This window comes from Mytilus galloprovincialis, chromosome 12 (genome assembly GCF_965363235.1).
Source record: "Mytilus galloprovincialis chromosome 12, xbMytGall1.hap1.1, whole genome shotgun sequence".
Classification (NCBI taxonomy): Eukaryota; Metazoa; Mollusca; class Bivalvia; order Mytilida; family Mytilidae; genus Mytilus; species Mytilus galloprovincialis.
In genome coordinates, this window is record NC_134849.1 from 79,122,040 (window position 1) to 79,135,338 (window position 13,299).

Consider the following 13,299-nt stretch of genomic DNA (forward strand, 5'->3'; position numbering starts at 1 on the left):
TGCGATGTTTGCCGTAGTTTCATGGAGGAAACGTATTGACAGAAAGTTGAAAACCATAATAAACTCGTTGAAGACATCGTTTTACTTGTTTTCCATGAAAAAACGTATTTGTCATTGACTGCCTTCATTTTTGATACGAAAATAACAAAATCGGCCGCCATATTGTGATCATATTTACATCATATTTACGTGCTGTTTATAATTCTCCAAAGAAGGAGCACACCCTTATAAAGAAAGATAACTCAATCTGATTTTTTTCCTAGCATTTACATATTCTACAATATGTCTACATACTTCTTGTTTAAGAATATATATGTTTAGGTATTTATTTTGAGTTATGGGAAAAGTTAAAGAGGGTCTTAGTAGCAGTGTTGGTAGGGTGCCTTGGTCATCTTTTTCTATATTCTTTATTTTTGATGCAATTTTTCACTGTTGCTATATATCCTAAAGTTGTGCAATTTACTGAGCACAGCTGTTTTGTGCTGTATTGCCATTAAGCACAGCAGGGGTAGAAAGGTGAAACTGGTAAAATGTGGCAGACCATAGAAACAGTATGAAACAGGTCACCTTTCAAAACATAATGCATATAAAGTTCAACTGTGCCAAGCAATGATAAAAAAAAACTTGTGTGACAAGCTGCTTGACAAGTTTTTCAGCCTTAAAAGTAGAAAGATAGAGTTCTATATGTGCTAATGATGTTGTTCTTGTATAACCTGTGATTCAACGAATAAACACAATATTTGATTAACATCTTTTATCAAAATATGCCCTTTTCATATTATCATAACGCGCGTTAAATGCCCTTTTCAGGATTGGCATCCTGCCCTTTGGAAATCCTAGCTGGAACACTGTAATTGTTATAAACAAAGTATATGCACGTGGCTAGTGTTATTGATTTGTAGAGTGAAAACATTGGCCTCTTTCAATAAACCTACCATTTTATCCTTGGAGAAATTGATTTAAGAGAATATAAAAAAGAAGATGTGGTATGATTGCCAATGAGACAACTATCCACAAAAGACCAAAATGACACAGACATTTACAACTATAGGTCACCGTACGGCCTTCAACAATGAACAAAGCCCATACCGCATAGTCATCTATAAAAGGTCCCGATAAGACAATGTAAAACAATTCAAACCCTCTTTTTAACGAACATAGAGTTTTGAACTACATTTGTTACTCGTATTCGTTGACTCGTGCATCGGAATTCATATATGTACCGGTTGTTTTCTGTGTGCTTGCTTTTCTTTTTTATGCTGTATGTATGTGTGTATTTGAGCGAGGTTTAATATAGCCTAAGGCTTTATTTGTTTTGTTTATTGGAGTGGGTATATCAGTTGTTGTCGAGCCTGCGACAAAAAGAAAGCTCGACATAGGGGTAGTGATCCGGCGGCGGCGGCGGCGTTAGCTAACTTCTTAAAAGATTTATAGTTAAGTAGGTGGAGGACCTGGATGCTTCATTCTTTGCATATGGATGCCTCATGTAATGAAGTTTCCGTCAGTCACATATCCAATGTCCTTGACCTCATTTTCATGGTTCAGTGGCTACTTCAAAAAAAAGTTAAGATTTTTTGTAATGTTAAATTCTCTCTTATTACAAGTAATAGGATAACTATATTTGGTTTGTGCGTACCTTGCAAGGTCTTCATGCCCGTCAGACAGTTTTCACTTGACCTCGACCTCATTTCATGGATCAGTGAACAATGTAGTTGTGTGTGTATCAGAGCGGGGTATACCAGCTCTTTGTATGAGAACAGGGTATAGTTTAGTAGGTTTTTTATTTGAGCTGGGTAAAGTATAGAGGTTTTGTGTATTGGAGCGAGGTATACTTTATTTGATGTGTGAATTGGGTATCGGAGCCGGGTATAGTAACGCGGTTTTGTGTGTATTGTATTGTAATGGTGTATAGTATAGAGGTTTTGGGTATCGGAGCCTGGTATAGTATAGCAGTTTTGGGTATCGGAGCCGGGTATAGTATAGCGGTTTTGTGTGTTTTGTATTGTAATGGTGTATAGTATAGCGGTTTTGTGTGTCGGAGCAGGGTAAAGTATAACGGTTTTGTGTGTATTTGAGCGGGGTATACTATATTTGCTTTGTGTGTATTGTATTGTAACGGTGTATAGTATAACGATTTTTGTGTGTATTTGAGAGGGTTGTGGAATAGAGGTTTATGCGAATTGCGGGAGAATGTCAAATTTTGGAAATTTAGTTGTAATGGCATTAATCATGGCGAGGCTGTATTAAACAGAAAATACAGTATCATTCAAATTTTATATATAGAGATTCAATAAATAATTAATTTTGTACAAGCACCACACAACATAAACAATGTTTGAACTGTGATTAAGTTCAAAAGTAACAACAAATTATCAACAGTCAGTCTTTGCAGACGACACATGATTTATATTGAAAATAGTCCAGAAAATGAAAAGTTTACAACGAGTTGTTTTCCTAGCTCTATGATCACTTTGTTCTGTATTTTGAATTCCTCATCTATAGAGCATTATAAATAAATAATAATTCATCATATTTACATACAATCATACATATAGCACTAATTATTCATCCGCGATAGTACTACTTTTCTCAACTAAAGTTTGTGTTTGGGACAATGAAAAACGGATTATGTCTCTGAGCAAATCTTCTTTGCATTGATAATACTGTTGAATAACTTTTCTGTAATCTTTGGCTTTGATTTTCAAGTCTTTCCTTCAGACTGGTCAATGTTTTCAACAACATCTGTTTCTTGTAACCAGGTAGATGGCGTCGCAATCGCTGAGTTTCTTTAAAACGAATTATATCGTCTTCTTGTGCTTCGCGGATTTTTTCCTCAACGATCATTTTCTCAGCTCTTAGTTGACTCACTTTGTCTTGTAGATTGTTTCTGATGTCTGGAATCGTTCTAGCGGAATCACATTTTGCACATGCGCTTTCAACAAGAGTCATATTTGATTCTTCTTCAATGACACTATCGGAATGTTCAGCATTATCGGAATCAGATGTTGAAGGGAATCGTGAGTCGCGGCTGAGACTTGAATAACCAGCATCGATTGATTCTTCCATTCGGTCAGGTCGTTCTGAAAACTTTGTCGAGAAAACCGGAAGTTGGTTTTCTATGGACCCTTCACTGCTGTATGAGCCAGTAGAGCTGGTATTGTCTGAGATTTCCATGCTACTGCTAGATGTATCGGATGATGCCTCACTTTAGTCCTCCAATAAGTCATTGACGGAAAGTCTTTTAGCAAGTTTTACTGCCATTTCGTCGTCCAGGATATTGTCAATATTTTCCTCGTATTTGAAATCAATGGCGTAATCTATGTTTGCAAATCGTTCATTCAGTTCTTCAATTGTAGGAGAATTGAGTTCTATATCAACATCACCTTCAGAGATAATGGACCATCGATTAATGTTCAGATCAGTTAAACTTAGTTGTCTTTTTACACGCGTTGGTATCCTTGGATTGTCGGCTGCTGTCAGGTAGGATTCTGTAGAATTATAAGATTTTCCCGCCTCTTCAGCTAGGATACAAACGTTCAAATAATCCTGAGCGTTGGCACCTTCTGGTACAAGATCAATCAAGTCTTCTTCGTGCACAGATTTACGCGGAGGGATCCAAGGATTTGTTTTGATGCGTGTGCGCTCCTTACGGACTGAATTCAAAACTTTGTCTATATCGTCGAGTTCATATAGCACACCATTGTCGGTTTCTTCCTCGTCGTCTGAAATGGCTGTTCGCCGGTTTGTGATAATGTATTTGTTACGTGGAGTAACAGATGTTTTGTATCTACGAAGAGAGCAGCGAAGAAATACTTGCAGCTGTCGGCGGCTATTACGAGGTTGTCATTGTCGTCGATAGGTGTTGGTTGTTGCTCAATTGAAGCTTCCTTTGTCTTTTTCTTTTTACTTTTAGACTTCTGGAACGACTTGAAACTTATTTGACGAAACTTCATCCTGATGAGCGAAAAGCTGCCTCACGTTTAGAAGAATCTATCAATTCGAAATCCTGAAATTATAAAATTATATTTGTTATAAATATATATATAGTAAACATTGAATGCATACAGAAAAGCATTTTTTTTAAACAGGCGAAACATAAAATCCTGCAAATGTGTCGCATTTAGACAATATGGATGTCATTTATCTACTGCTGCAAAAACAAATCACTTAAACATCATTGTATTAAAGTGCCGTCAACACAAACGGTTAGATAGGTGTCGCTGTGAATAGTAATGTATGATTTGTCACAGGTAAGTGTCGCTGTGATTTGTCCCTAATTTGCTAGATATCACTTTCGCTATCATTTGCTTTCTATCACTTTCGCAATCATATTGTGCATACCCCTCTTGTTTCACGTCTTGTAGCGAACAAACTAATCAACGAAACTACATCAGTTAACCAACAACGATCAATCAAAGTGATGCACAAGAAAAGTTGGGTTATTTTAAGCCATAGAGTTAAACTACAAACTAATATACTTGTGATTGATGACGACAAATATATAATTGCATTACCTAATTGCTCATATCCTTGTAGGTAAAAACTAATAAATTATAAGATATTACAGAATATCCCAGTAAATATGAATTCGCACAAAAGCGCATAAAAATCAGCTCTGATCAGTTCTTACATTCAAATGACCTTACAGCTCTCAGTGTTAACTGATTTTCATTAACGAACGCACACAGATTTCTCGTATGCTTAGATTTTTCGTAGCCTTAATATCGACGTGAAATTTACTCAAGATAATAGTCGTAATTGAATAAAAGAAGATATATGGTGATAGCATAATTATGGTATTATTGCAAATGAGACAACTATACACCAGATACCACATAATGAAGAAGTTAGCAACTATTGGTTATCATACGACCTTCAACAATGAGCAAAACCCATACCGCATGGTAAGGTTTAAAAGGCACCGAAATAGAAAACGTAAAACAAACGTGAAAACTGAAGTCCTGATTTAACTTTATATTTTAGCTCAAAAGACACACTATACATGTTCGTGTTTTATTAATGTCATACCACTTAGCACTTAGAACTGTATAGGTTATTAACTTATTTAATAGGCGTAATAATAAATCTCTGTGTTACTTCAGTAAAGTGTTATAGTGTATTACTTAATAGCGTTATAATATATTTCCCTGTTGTTTCTCTGCGTAATAAGTAACAAAGTAAGTATCATTGACGTTTAAGAGGATTACTTTAGGTTTTTACTCGTTTCACACCTACACAAAATAAATTGTCTCCCCTACCTTAATATTTGTTAAATTGTGACTTATCTCCCCTACCGAAATATTTGTTTGATCACAAAGTTCTTTCCAACATGTTATGATCTGTTATTCTTGTGTTTTTTTTAATTTTTATATTAACATGAATTATTATTAACATCTTATGTTTAAAAGGTCATACAAATAAAAGCAGAGTTAAAACTAAATTCTGATTGAGTAAAATCCTTGATATAAATCACACAGTCAGTAGACATACTACTCGCATTAAACGAATTTGTCTGAGTTTCAGATGTATTCAATCATTGTAAACATTTTTATGGGTTTTTGTTTGTTTGTTTTTTGTTTGATTTTTTTTTTTTTTTTTTTTTGGGGGGGGGGGGGACTTTATCGAGAAAAATGTGGAATTACAGCGAGTATTATATTATCATTATAAGCTTTTAGGAGGGATGTTATTCAAAAGATGGATGGAATTTAGGAATGAAATAAAAATTAATCGAGACTTAAACATTAGGTTGGGCCACATTGATAAAATGACAAGTCATTATAAAATTTAAGACGTTATATATAGAAGTGGCCAAGCCAGGATTTCTGTAATTGAAGACCAAACGAAGCCATAATTCAGACTAACTCATAAAGCAATGATTAATAGGCCAAGCTAGACATATAAAATACATATTTCTATTAAAGAGGGGAATTGTGCTGTGTTATATTCAAATATATGGTTGATACTGGAAGATATATTTGGTGAAGGTGGTTTAACCTACTGTCCCCTTTACGGATAATTATAATATTCTACGTATCCCTTATTATAATTAAAATGTATAATTATATTTATTTTATAAACAATCAAAGTTTAAATGTAAGAAGCCCCGTCATATTGATCATGAACATTCACAACTTAAGAGATCTTTAAAAATATGTTTTTAAGTTAGTAAACGAAAACACAGTAACTTCGTAAAATTTCAAAATGATAATTTTAAAGCTTTACAGTAAAAGGATACAAAAAAGTTGTTTTTTCTACATTTAAAAAAAATCTAACTAATATTACATAATTTGTCCTATTGCAGAGAATTTTACAGATAATGTGTTAATGTTACCCGTTCATCTCTTCAGTCACATGCATAGTTATCCCAGAATATGCATGAACTATTTGCCACTTGACAACAAATAAACATTAATCTTCCATTCATTTAGATCTGGGCCTGTATGCACATAAAGCTGCTTTGTTAAAGATTTGTTCCGAACGGACGGACTTTTTCCTATATTTCCTACGATAAATAAGTACTACGATTGGATATCTAAACTTTTTAAGCAAATTAATTAACACGTTTCGATACTATCAGTTAGGGACCACATCAAAAGTTCAATAAAATTGAGAATGGAAATGGGGAATGTGTCAAAGAGACAACAACCCGATGTAATGTAGGATATAAAAACTTAATTCATTAATTTTCACTGACCCCCTACCTCCCCTCGCTTAACTTTATTTGAGGCGAAATATGAATTAAAATAAATACTCTAAACTTTTACATACCTTAAAGAATTTCTAAAACTTACTTTCTAACTAAGTATACACTTTTAAGTCTTCTGTTGCGATTTAGATGATTTTGTTTTTCGTAATATGAAAGTTTTGATGAAGAACTGAAGAAGTTGTAGTTTTTATATACAAAATGGCAATATTAGAGATGAGCTCAATTTCAACTCCCCGCTAAGTCATACCTACTGTCCCTTTTTACGGATAATATATCAAGAATCACTTATTATAATTAAAATGTAAAATTTTATTTATTATTAAAAACAATTAAAGTTTAAGTGTAAGAAGCCCCGTCATACCGATGGCCATTTACAATTAACAATATTCGTTCTGAGACTTTTCACGTTAGTAAACTAAAACAAAGGGGTCGTTAAATTTCAAAAAGATAATTTTATAGTTTTACAGTAAAAGAGTTAAAAAAAAAGTTGTTATTCCTACTTTTAAAAAAGTCTAACGAACATTCTCATTGCATTGAAGACCATTTGGTGGTCTTCCGCTGTTGTCTGCTCTATAATCGGGTTGTTGTCTCTTTGACACATTCCCCATTTCCATTCTCAATTTTATTACATAGTTTGTCCTATTGTAGAGAATGATTCCGATAATGTGTCAGTGTTCATTGTTCATCTCTTTTTATTCACATGTATATGTATATATAGTAAGTCTATTTGCCACTGGACCATAATTATACTTTAATCATCCATTTATAAAGATCTGGGCCCGTATGCATAAAGCTGCTTAAGTTAAGATTTGCTCCGAACGGAGGGAATTTACTACATGTCCGACGACAAATAAGTACTACGATTACTACGTATGTTAACTTACGTGGTTTTATGCAAATCAGCCAATTAATGTACATGTAACACTTGTCGATACAATCAGTTACGGTAAGGCGAAAAATAATTTAAAAAAACAAATGTATAGTTTTACATACCTTGAAGAATTTCTAAAAGTTAATATCTAACTAAGTATTCTGTTGCGTTTAGATGATTTTGTTTTCGTCTTATGAAAGTTTTAATGAAGAACTGACTGTACCTGTAGAAAACTTATTTCAAACAGATAGCACATCTTAAATTTTACAGCCATGTTGTTAACCGAGACCGGAATTTAAGATACGATCTCGGTAAAGTTATAAATCCTTTAAATAAACTTATTCTAGAAGATTACTTTTTCAACAATGCAATTAAACCTTTGAAAATTATTTTTATTGGTATAAATATTGAATTTGTTATCAGTAAATTAAAACCATACTAAATATTACAAAAGTGTACTTTGACGGTACAAGATCTGTCAATACCTATATCTTATCATTGCACAAGGTCATGCTTCTTCTCTGTCTGTCAATGACCTCTATAAAATAAATCTGTTGGGTATTGGATGTGTACTGATTAATATTTTAGTCTTAGATGTATGATTTTTTTTAAATAATCTATTGGCTTTGAACTAGCTGTCAGTAATGCGAGTACTTTAAGATCTGTACTTAGTGTCTATTTTCTTGATATGATGAGGAATAGATATGTAGTATCTAGATTCATTGTACTGATAAGTACTAGACCGACACACAGACTTTTAACATGTTAGTTCACAAGGTAACAGTCTGTTGGTAGACATGTCATCCTGTCTGGAAACATTATATACTGATTAGTACTAGACCGACATGCAGACTTTAAACGTACTAGTTCACAGAGTAACAGTCTTCTGGTAGACATGACATCCTATCTGGACATATTATACTATTTAGTACTGAACTAAGATAAAGAATGTTAACGTGTTCGTTCACAAGGCAACAGTCTGCTGGTAGACATTTCATCCTATCTGAACACATTATACTATTTAGTACTGAACTAAGATAAAGAATGTTAACGTGTTAGTTACCAAGGTTACTGTCTGCAGGCAGACATGTCATCCTTTCTTGGTACATCATACTGATTAATGCAAGACCGACACGCACAGACCTTTAACGCGCTAGTTCACAGTCTGCTGGTAGACATGTCATCATATCTGGACACATTGTACTGATAAGTACTAGACTGACACGTACACTTTTAATGTGCAAGTTCACAAGGTAACAGTCTGCTGGTAGACAAGTATTCCTATCTAGACATACTATACTCATTATTAGAGGTCGGTCATTTAAAGACGTATCAACCGTATCATATACGTTGACGTATCCGCATCTGCAGATTTACCAAAAAATAGTATATCATGATCCCGAGCTTTGCTTTTATGTACTTTCAATAATTCAAATGGGCGACTGATTAATTTCTAATGCAGAAATTTACAAAACAATAAGGAAATATAGAGTTTTTGTGGAATATGTAACCCTACTTTTAAAGATATTCCGGATAGTTGGAACAGTTTACAGGTATGATAAGAGTGAATACGGTAAAATCGTTTGTTTGTGTCGATATGAACTTGTGCTCACGTAGAACCAAATTGTTAATTGACAAATAAAGTGATACTCAGTACGTTCTATTACCTTTTATGATAAAATATCGAATGAACAATATTCAAAGTTCCTTACATTTATATAAGTTACTGTAGTACATTTGACTTTTTTGTGTTTATTCATTTACGATCTTGAAATATTTTTTAACTAGATTAATAAAGGATATTCGTGTACCAGCCCTACATTGGCTCCTTTGTAAGGGCATGTAAAAGTAGTTTTAGAACCTCTTATTTTTGTTTTACAAAACACCACCATTACAAATATTAAAAGTGTATGTTTGATCGTTTCGAAAAGATTCCAATTAGTTTTTTTTTAAATGAAGTATGGTCTTATTAATAAGCTCGGGATCACATAATATTTTTTGATATATCTGCAGATGCGGATACGTCAACGTATACGATACGGCTGATACGTTTGTAAATGACCGACCTCTATTACTAAACCGACATGAATACTTTTAACGTGTTAGTTCACAAGGTAACAGTCTGTTGGTAGATATGTAATCCTATCTGGACACATTATTATGATTAGTACTAGACCAACACACAGACATTTAACGTGCTAGTTCACAAAGTGACAACAGTCTGCTGGTAGACATGTCATCCTATCTGGAGACATTATACTGATTAGTACTAGACCGAAGTACAGACCTTTAACGTGCAAGTTCACAAAGAAAAAAGCCTGCTGGTAGACATGTCATCCTATCTGGACGCATGCTGCTGATTAGTACTGGACCGAAGTACAGACATTTAAAGTGCTAGTTCCCAAGGTAACAGTCTGCTGGTAGACATCTCATCCTATCTGAACACATTATACTGATTAGTACTAGACCGACACACAGACATTTAACGTGTTAGTTTACAAGGTAACAGTCTACTGGTAGACATGTCATACTATCTGGACAAATTATACTGATTAGTACTAGACCGAAGTACAGACATTTAACGTGCAAGTTCACAAAGAAAACAGTCTGCTGGTAGACATGTCATCCTATCTGAACACATTATACTGATTAGTAATAGACCGACACACAGACATTTAACGTGGAAGTTCACAAAGAAAACAGTCTGCTGGTAGACATCTCATCCTATCTGGACACATGATACTGATAAGTACTAGACTGACACACAGACATTTAACGTGCAAGTTCACAAGGTAACAGTCTGCTGGTATAGACATGTCATCCTATCTTGACACATTATACTGATAAGTACTAGACCGAAGTACAGACCTTTAACGTGCAAGTTCACAAGGTAACAGTCTGCTGGTAGACATGTCATCCTATTTGGACACATGCTACTCATTAGTACTAGACAGACATACAGACTATTAACGTGCTAGTTCACAAGGTAATAATCTGCTGGTAGACATGTCATCCTATCTGGACACATGATACTAATTAGTACTAGACCGACACGCAGACTATTAACGTGCTAGTTCACAAGGTAACAGTCTACTGGTAGATATGTCATCCTATATGGGCACATTATACTGATTAGTACTACACCGAAGTACAGACCTTTAACGTGCTAGTTCACAAGGTAACAGTCTACTGGTAGACATGTCATACTATCTGGACAAATTATACTGATTAGTAATAGACCGAAGTACAGACATTTAACGTGCAAGTTCACAAAGAAAACAGTCTGCTGGTAGACATGTCATCCTATCTGAACACATTATACTGATTAGTAATAGACCGACACACAGACATTTGACGTGCAAGTTCACAAAGAAAACAGTCTGCTGGTAGACATCTCATCCTATCTGGACACATGATACTGATAAGTACTAGACTGACACACAAACATTTAACGTGCAAGTTCACAAGGTAACAGTCTGCTGGTATAGACATGTCATCATATCTTGACACATTATACTGATAAGTACTAGACCGAAGTACAGACCTTAAACGTGCAAGTTCACAAGGTAACAGTCTGCTGGTAGACATGTCATCCTATTTGGACACATGCTACTCATTAGTACTAGACAGACATACAGACTATTAACGTGCTAGTTCACAAGGTAACAATCTGCTGGTAGACATGTCATCCTATCTGGACACATGATACTCATTAGTACTAGACCGACACGCAGACTATTAACGTGCTAGTTCACAAGGTAACAGTCTACTGGTAGATATGTCATCCTATCTGGGCACATTATACTGATTAGTACTACACCGAAGTACAAACCTTTAACGTGCTAGTTCACAAGGTAACATTATACTGATTAGTACTACACCGAAGTACAGACCTTTAACGTGCTAGTTCACAAGGTAACAGTCTACTGGTAGACATGTCATACTATCTGGACAAATTATACTGATTAGTACTAGACCGAAGTACAGACATTTAACGTGTTAGTTCACAAGGTAGCAGTCTGCTGGTAGACATGTCATCCTATCTGAACATATTATACTGATTAGTACTAGACCGACACACAGATATTTAACGTGCAAGTTCACAAAGAAAACAGTCTGCTGGTAGACATCTCATCCTATCTGGACACATGATACTGATAAGTACTAGACTGACACACAGACATTTAACGTGCAAGTTCACAAGGTAACAGTCTGCTGGTATAGACATGTCATCCTATCTTGACACATTATACTGATAAGAACTAGACCGAAGTACAGACCTTTAACGTGCAAGTTCACAAGGTAACAGTCTGCTGGTAGACATGTCATCCTATTTGGACACATGATACTCATTAGTACTAGACAGACATACAGACTATTAACGTGCTAGTTCACAAGGTAACAATCTGCTGGTAGACATGTCATCCTATCTGGACACATGATACTGATGAGTACTTGACCGAAGTACAGACATTTAACGTGCTAGTTCACTAGGTAACAGTCTGCTGGTAGACTTCTCATCCTATCTGGACACATGATACTGATAAGTACTAGACAGAGACGCAGACTATTAACGTGCTAGTTCACAAGGTAACAGTCTGGTGGAAGACTTGTCATCCTATCTGGACACATGATACTCATTAGTACTAGACCGACACGCAGACTATTAACGTGCTAGTTCACAAGGTAACAGTCTGCTGGTAGACATGTCATCCTATCTGGACACATGATACTGATTAGTACTAGACCGACTCTCAGACTATTAACGTGCTAGTTCACAAGGTAACAGTCTACTGGTAGACATGTCATCCTATCTGGACACATGATACTGATTAGTACTAGACCGACTCTCAGACTAGTAACGTGCAAGTTCACAAGGTAACAGTCTACTGGTAGACATGTCATCCTATCTGGACACATGATACTGAATAGTACTAGACCGACTCTCAGACTATTAACGTGCTAGTTCACAAGGTTACAGTCTACTGGTAGACATGTCATCCTATCTGGACACATGATACTGAATAGTACTAGACCGACACGCAGACCTTTAACGTGCTAGTTCACAAGGTAACAGTCTACTGGTAGACATGTCATCCTATCTGGACACATGATACTGAATAGTACTAGACCGACTCTCAGACTATTAACGTGCTAGTTCACAAGGTAACAGTCTACTGGTAGACATGTCATCCTATCTGGACACATGATACTGAATAGTACTAGACCGACTCTCAGACTATTAACGTGCTAGTTCACAAGGTAACAGTCTACTGGTAGACATGTCATCCTCTCTGGACACATTATACTGATTAGTACTAGACCGACACGCATACTTTAAACGTGCTAGTTCACAAGGCATCAGTCTGCTAGTAGACATGTCATCCCATCTGTTACTTTATTCCGATTCCTGATCATTCATAGCCGACCACTCTTTGCTCTTACTCATAAAAGTCAATTTTTTTAGCGGATAAGCAACAAATGACAACTTAATCTAAAATACGGTGACTTTGTAGCGTATAGTGTTCTCTGATGGAGATGTTTATTTTACTTAGCATTAAGGTTTATTAAATACACTCATTTAAGAATCAAAGCGTAGCCGTTTGGATGTTCGATGATACTTTTAAGTTGAAATTTAAGGCCAAATTTAAAATGGAACTTTTTGCACTGTTCCTCCGTTAAAGCGACAAATGTCCGAGTAAACAATACAAAAACCTGCTAT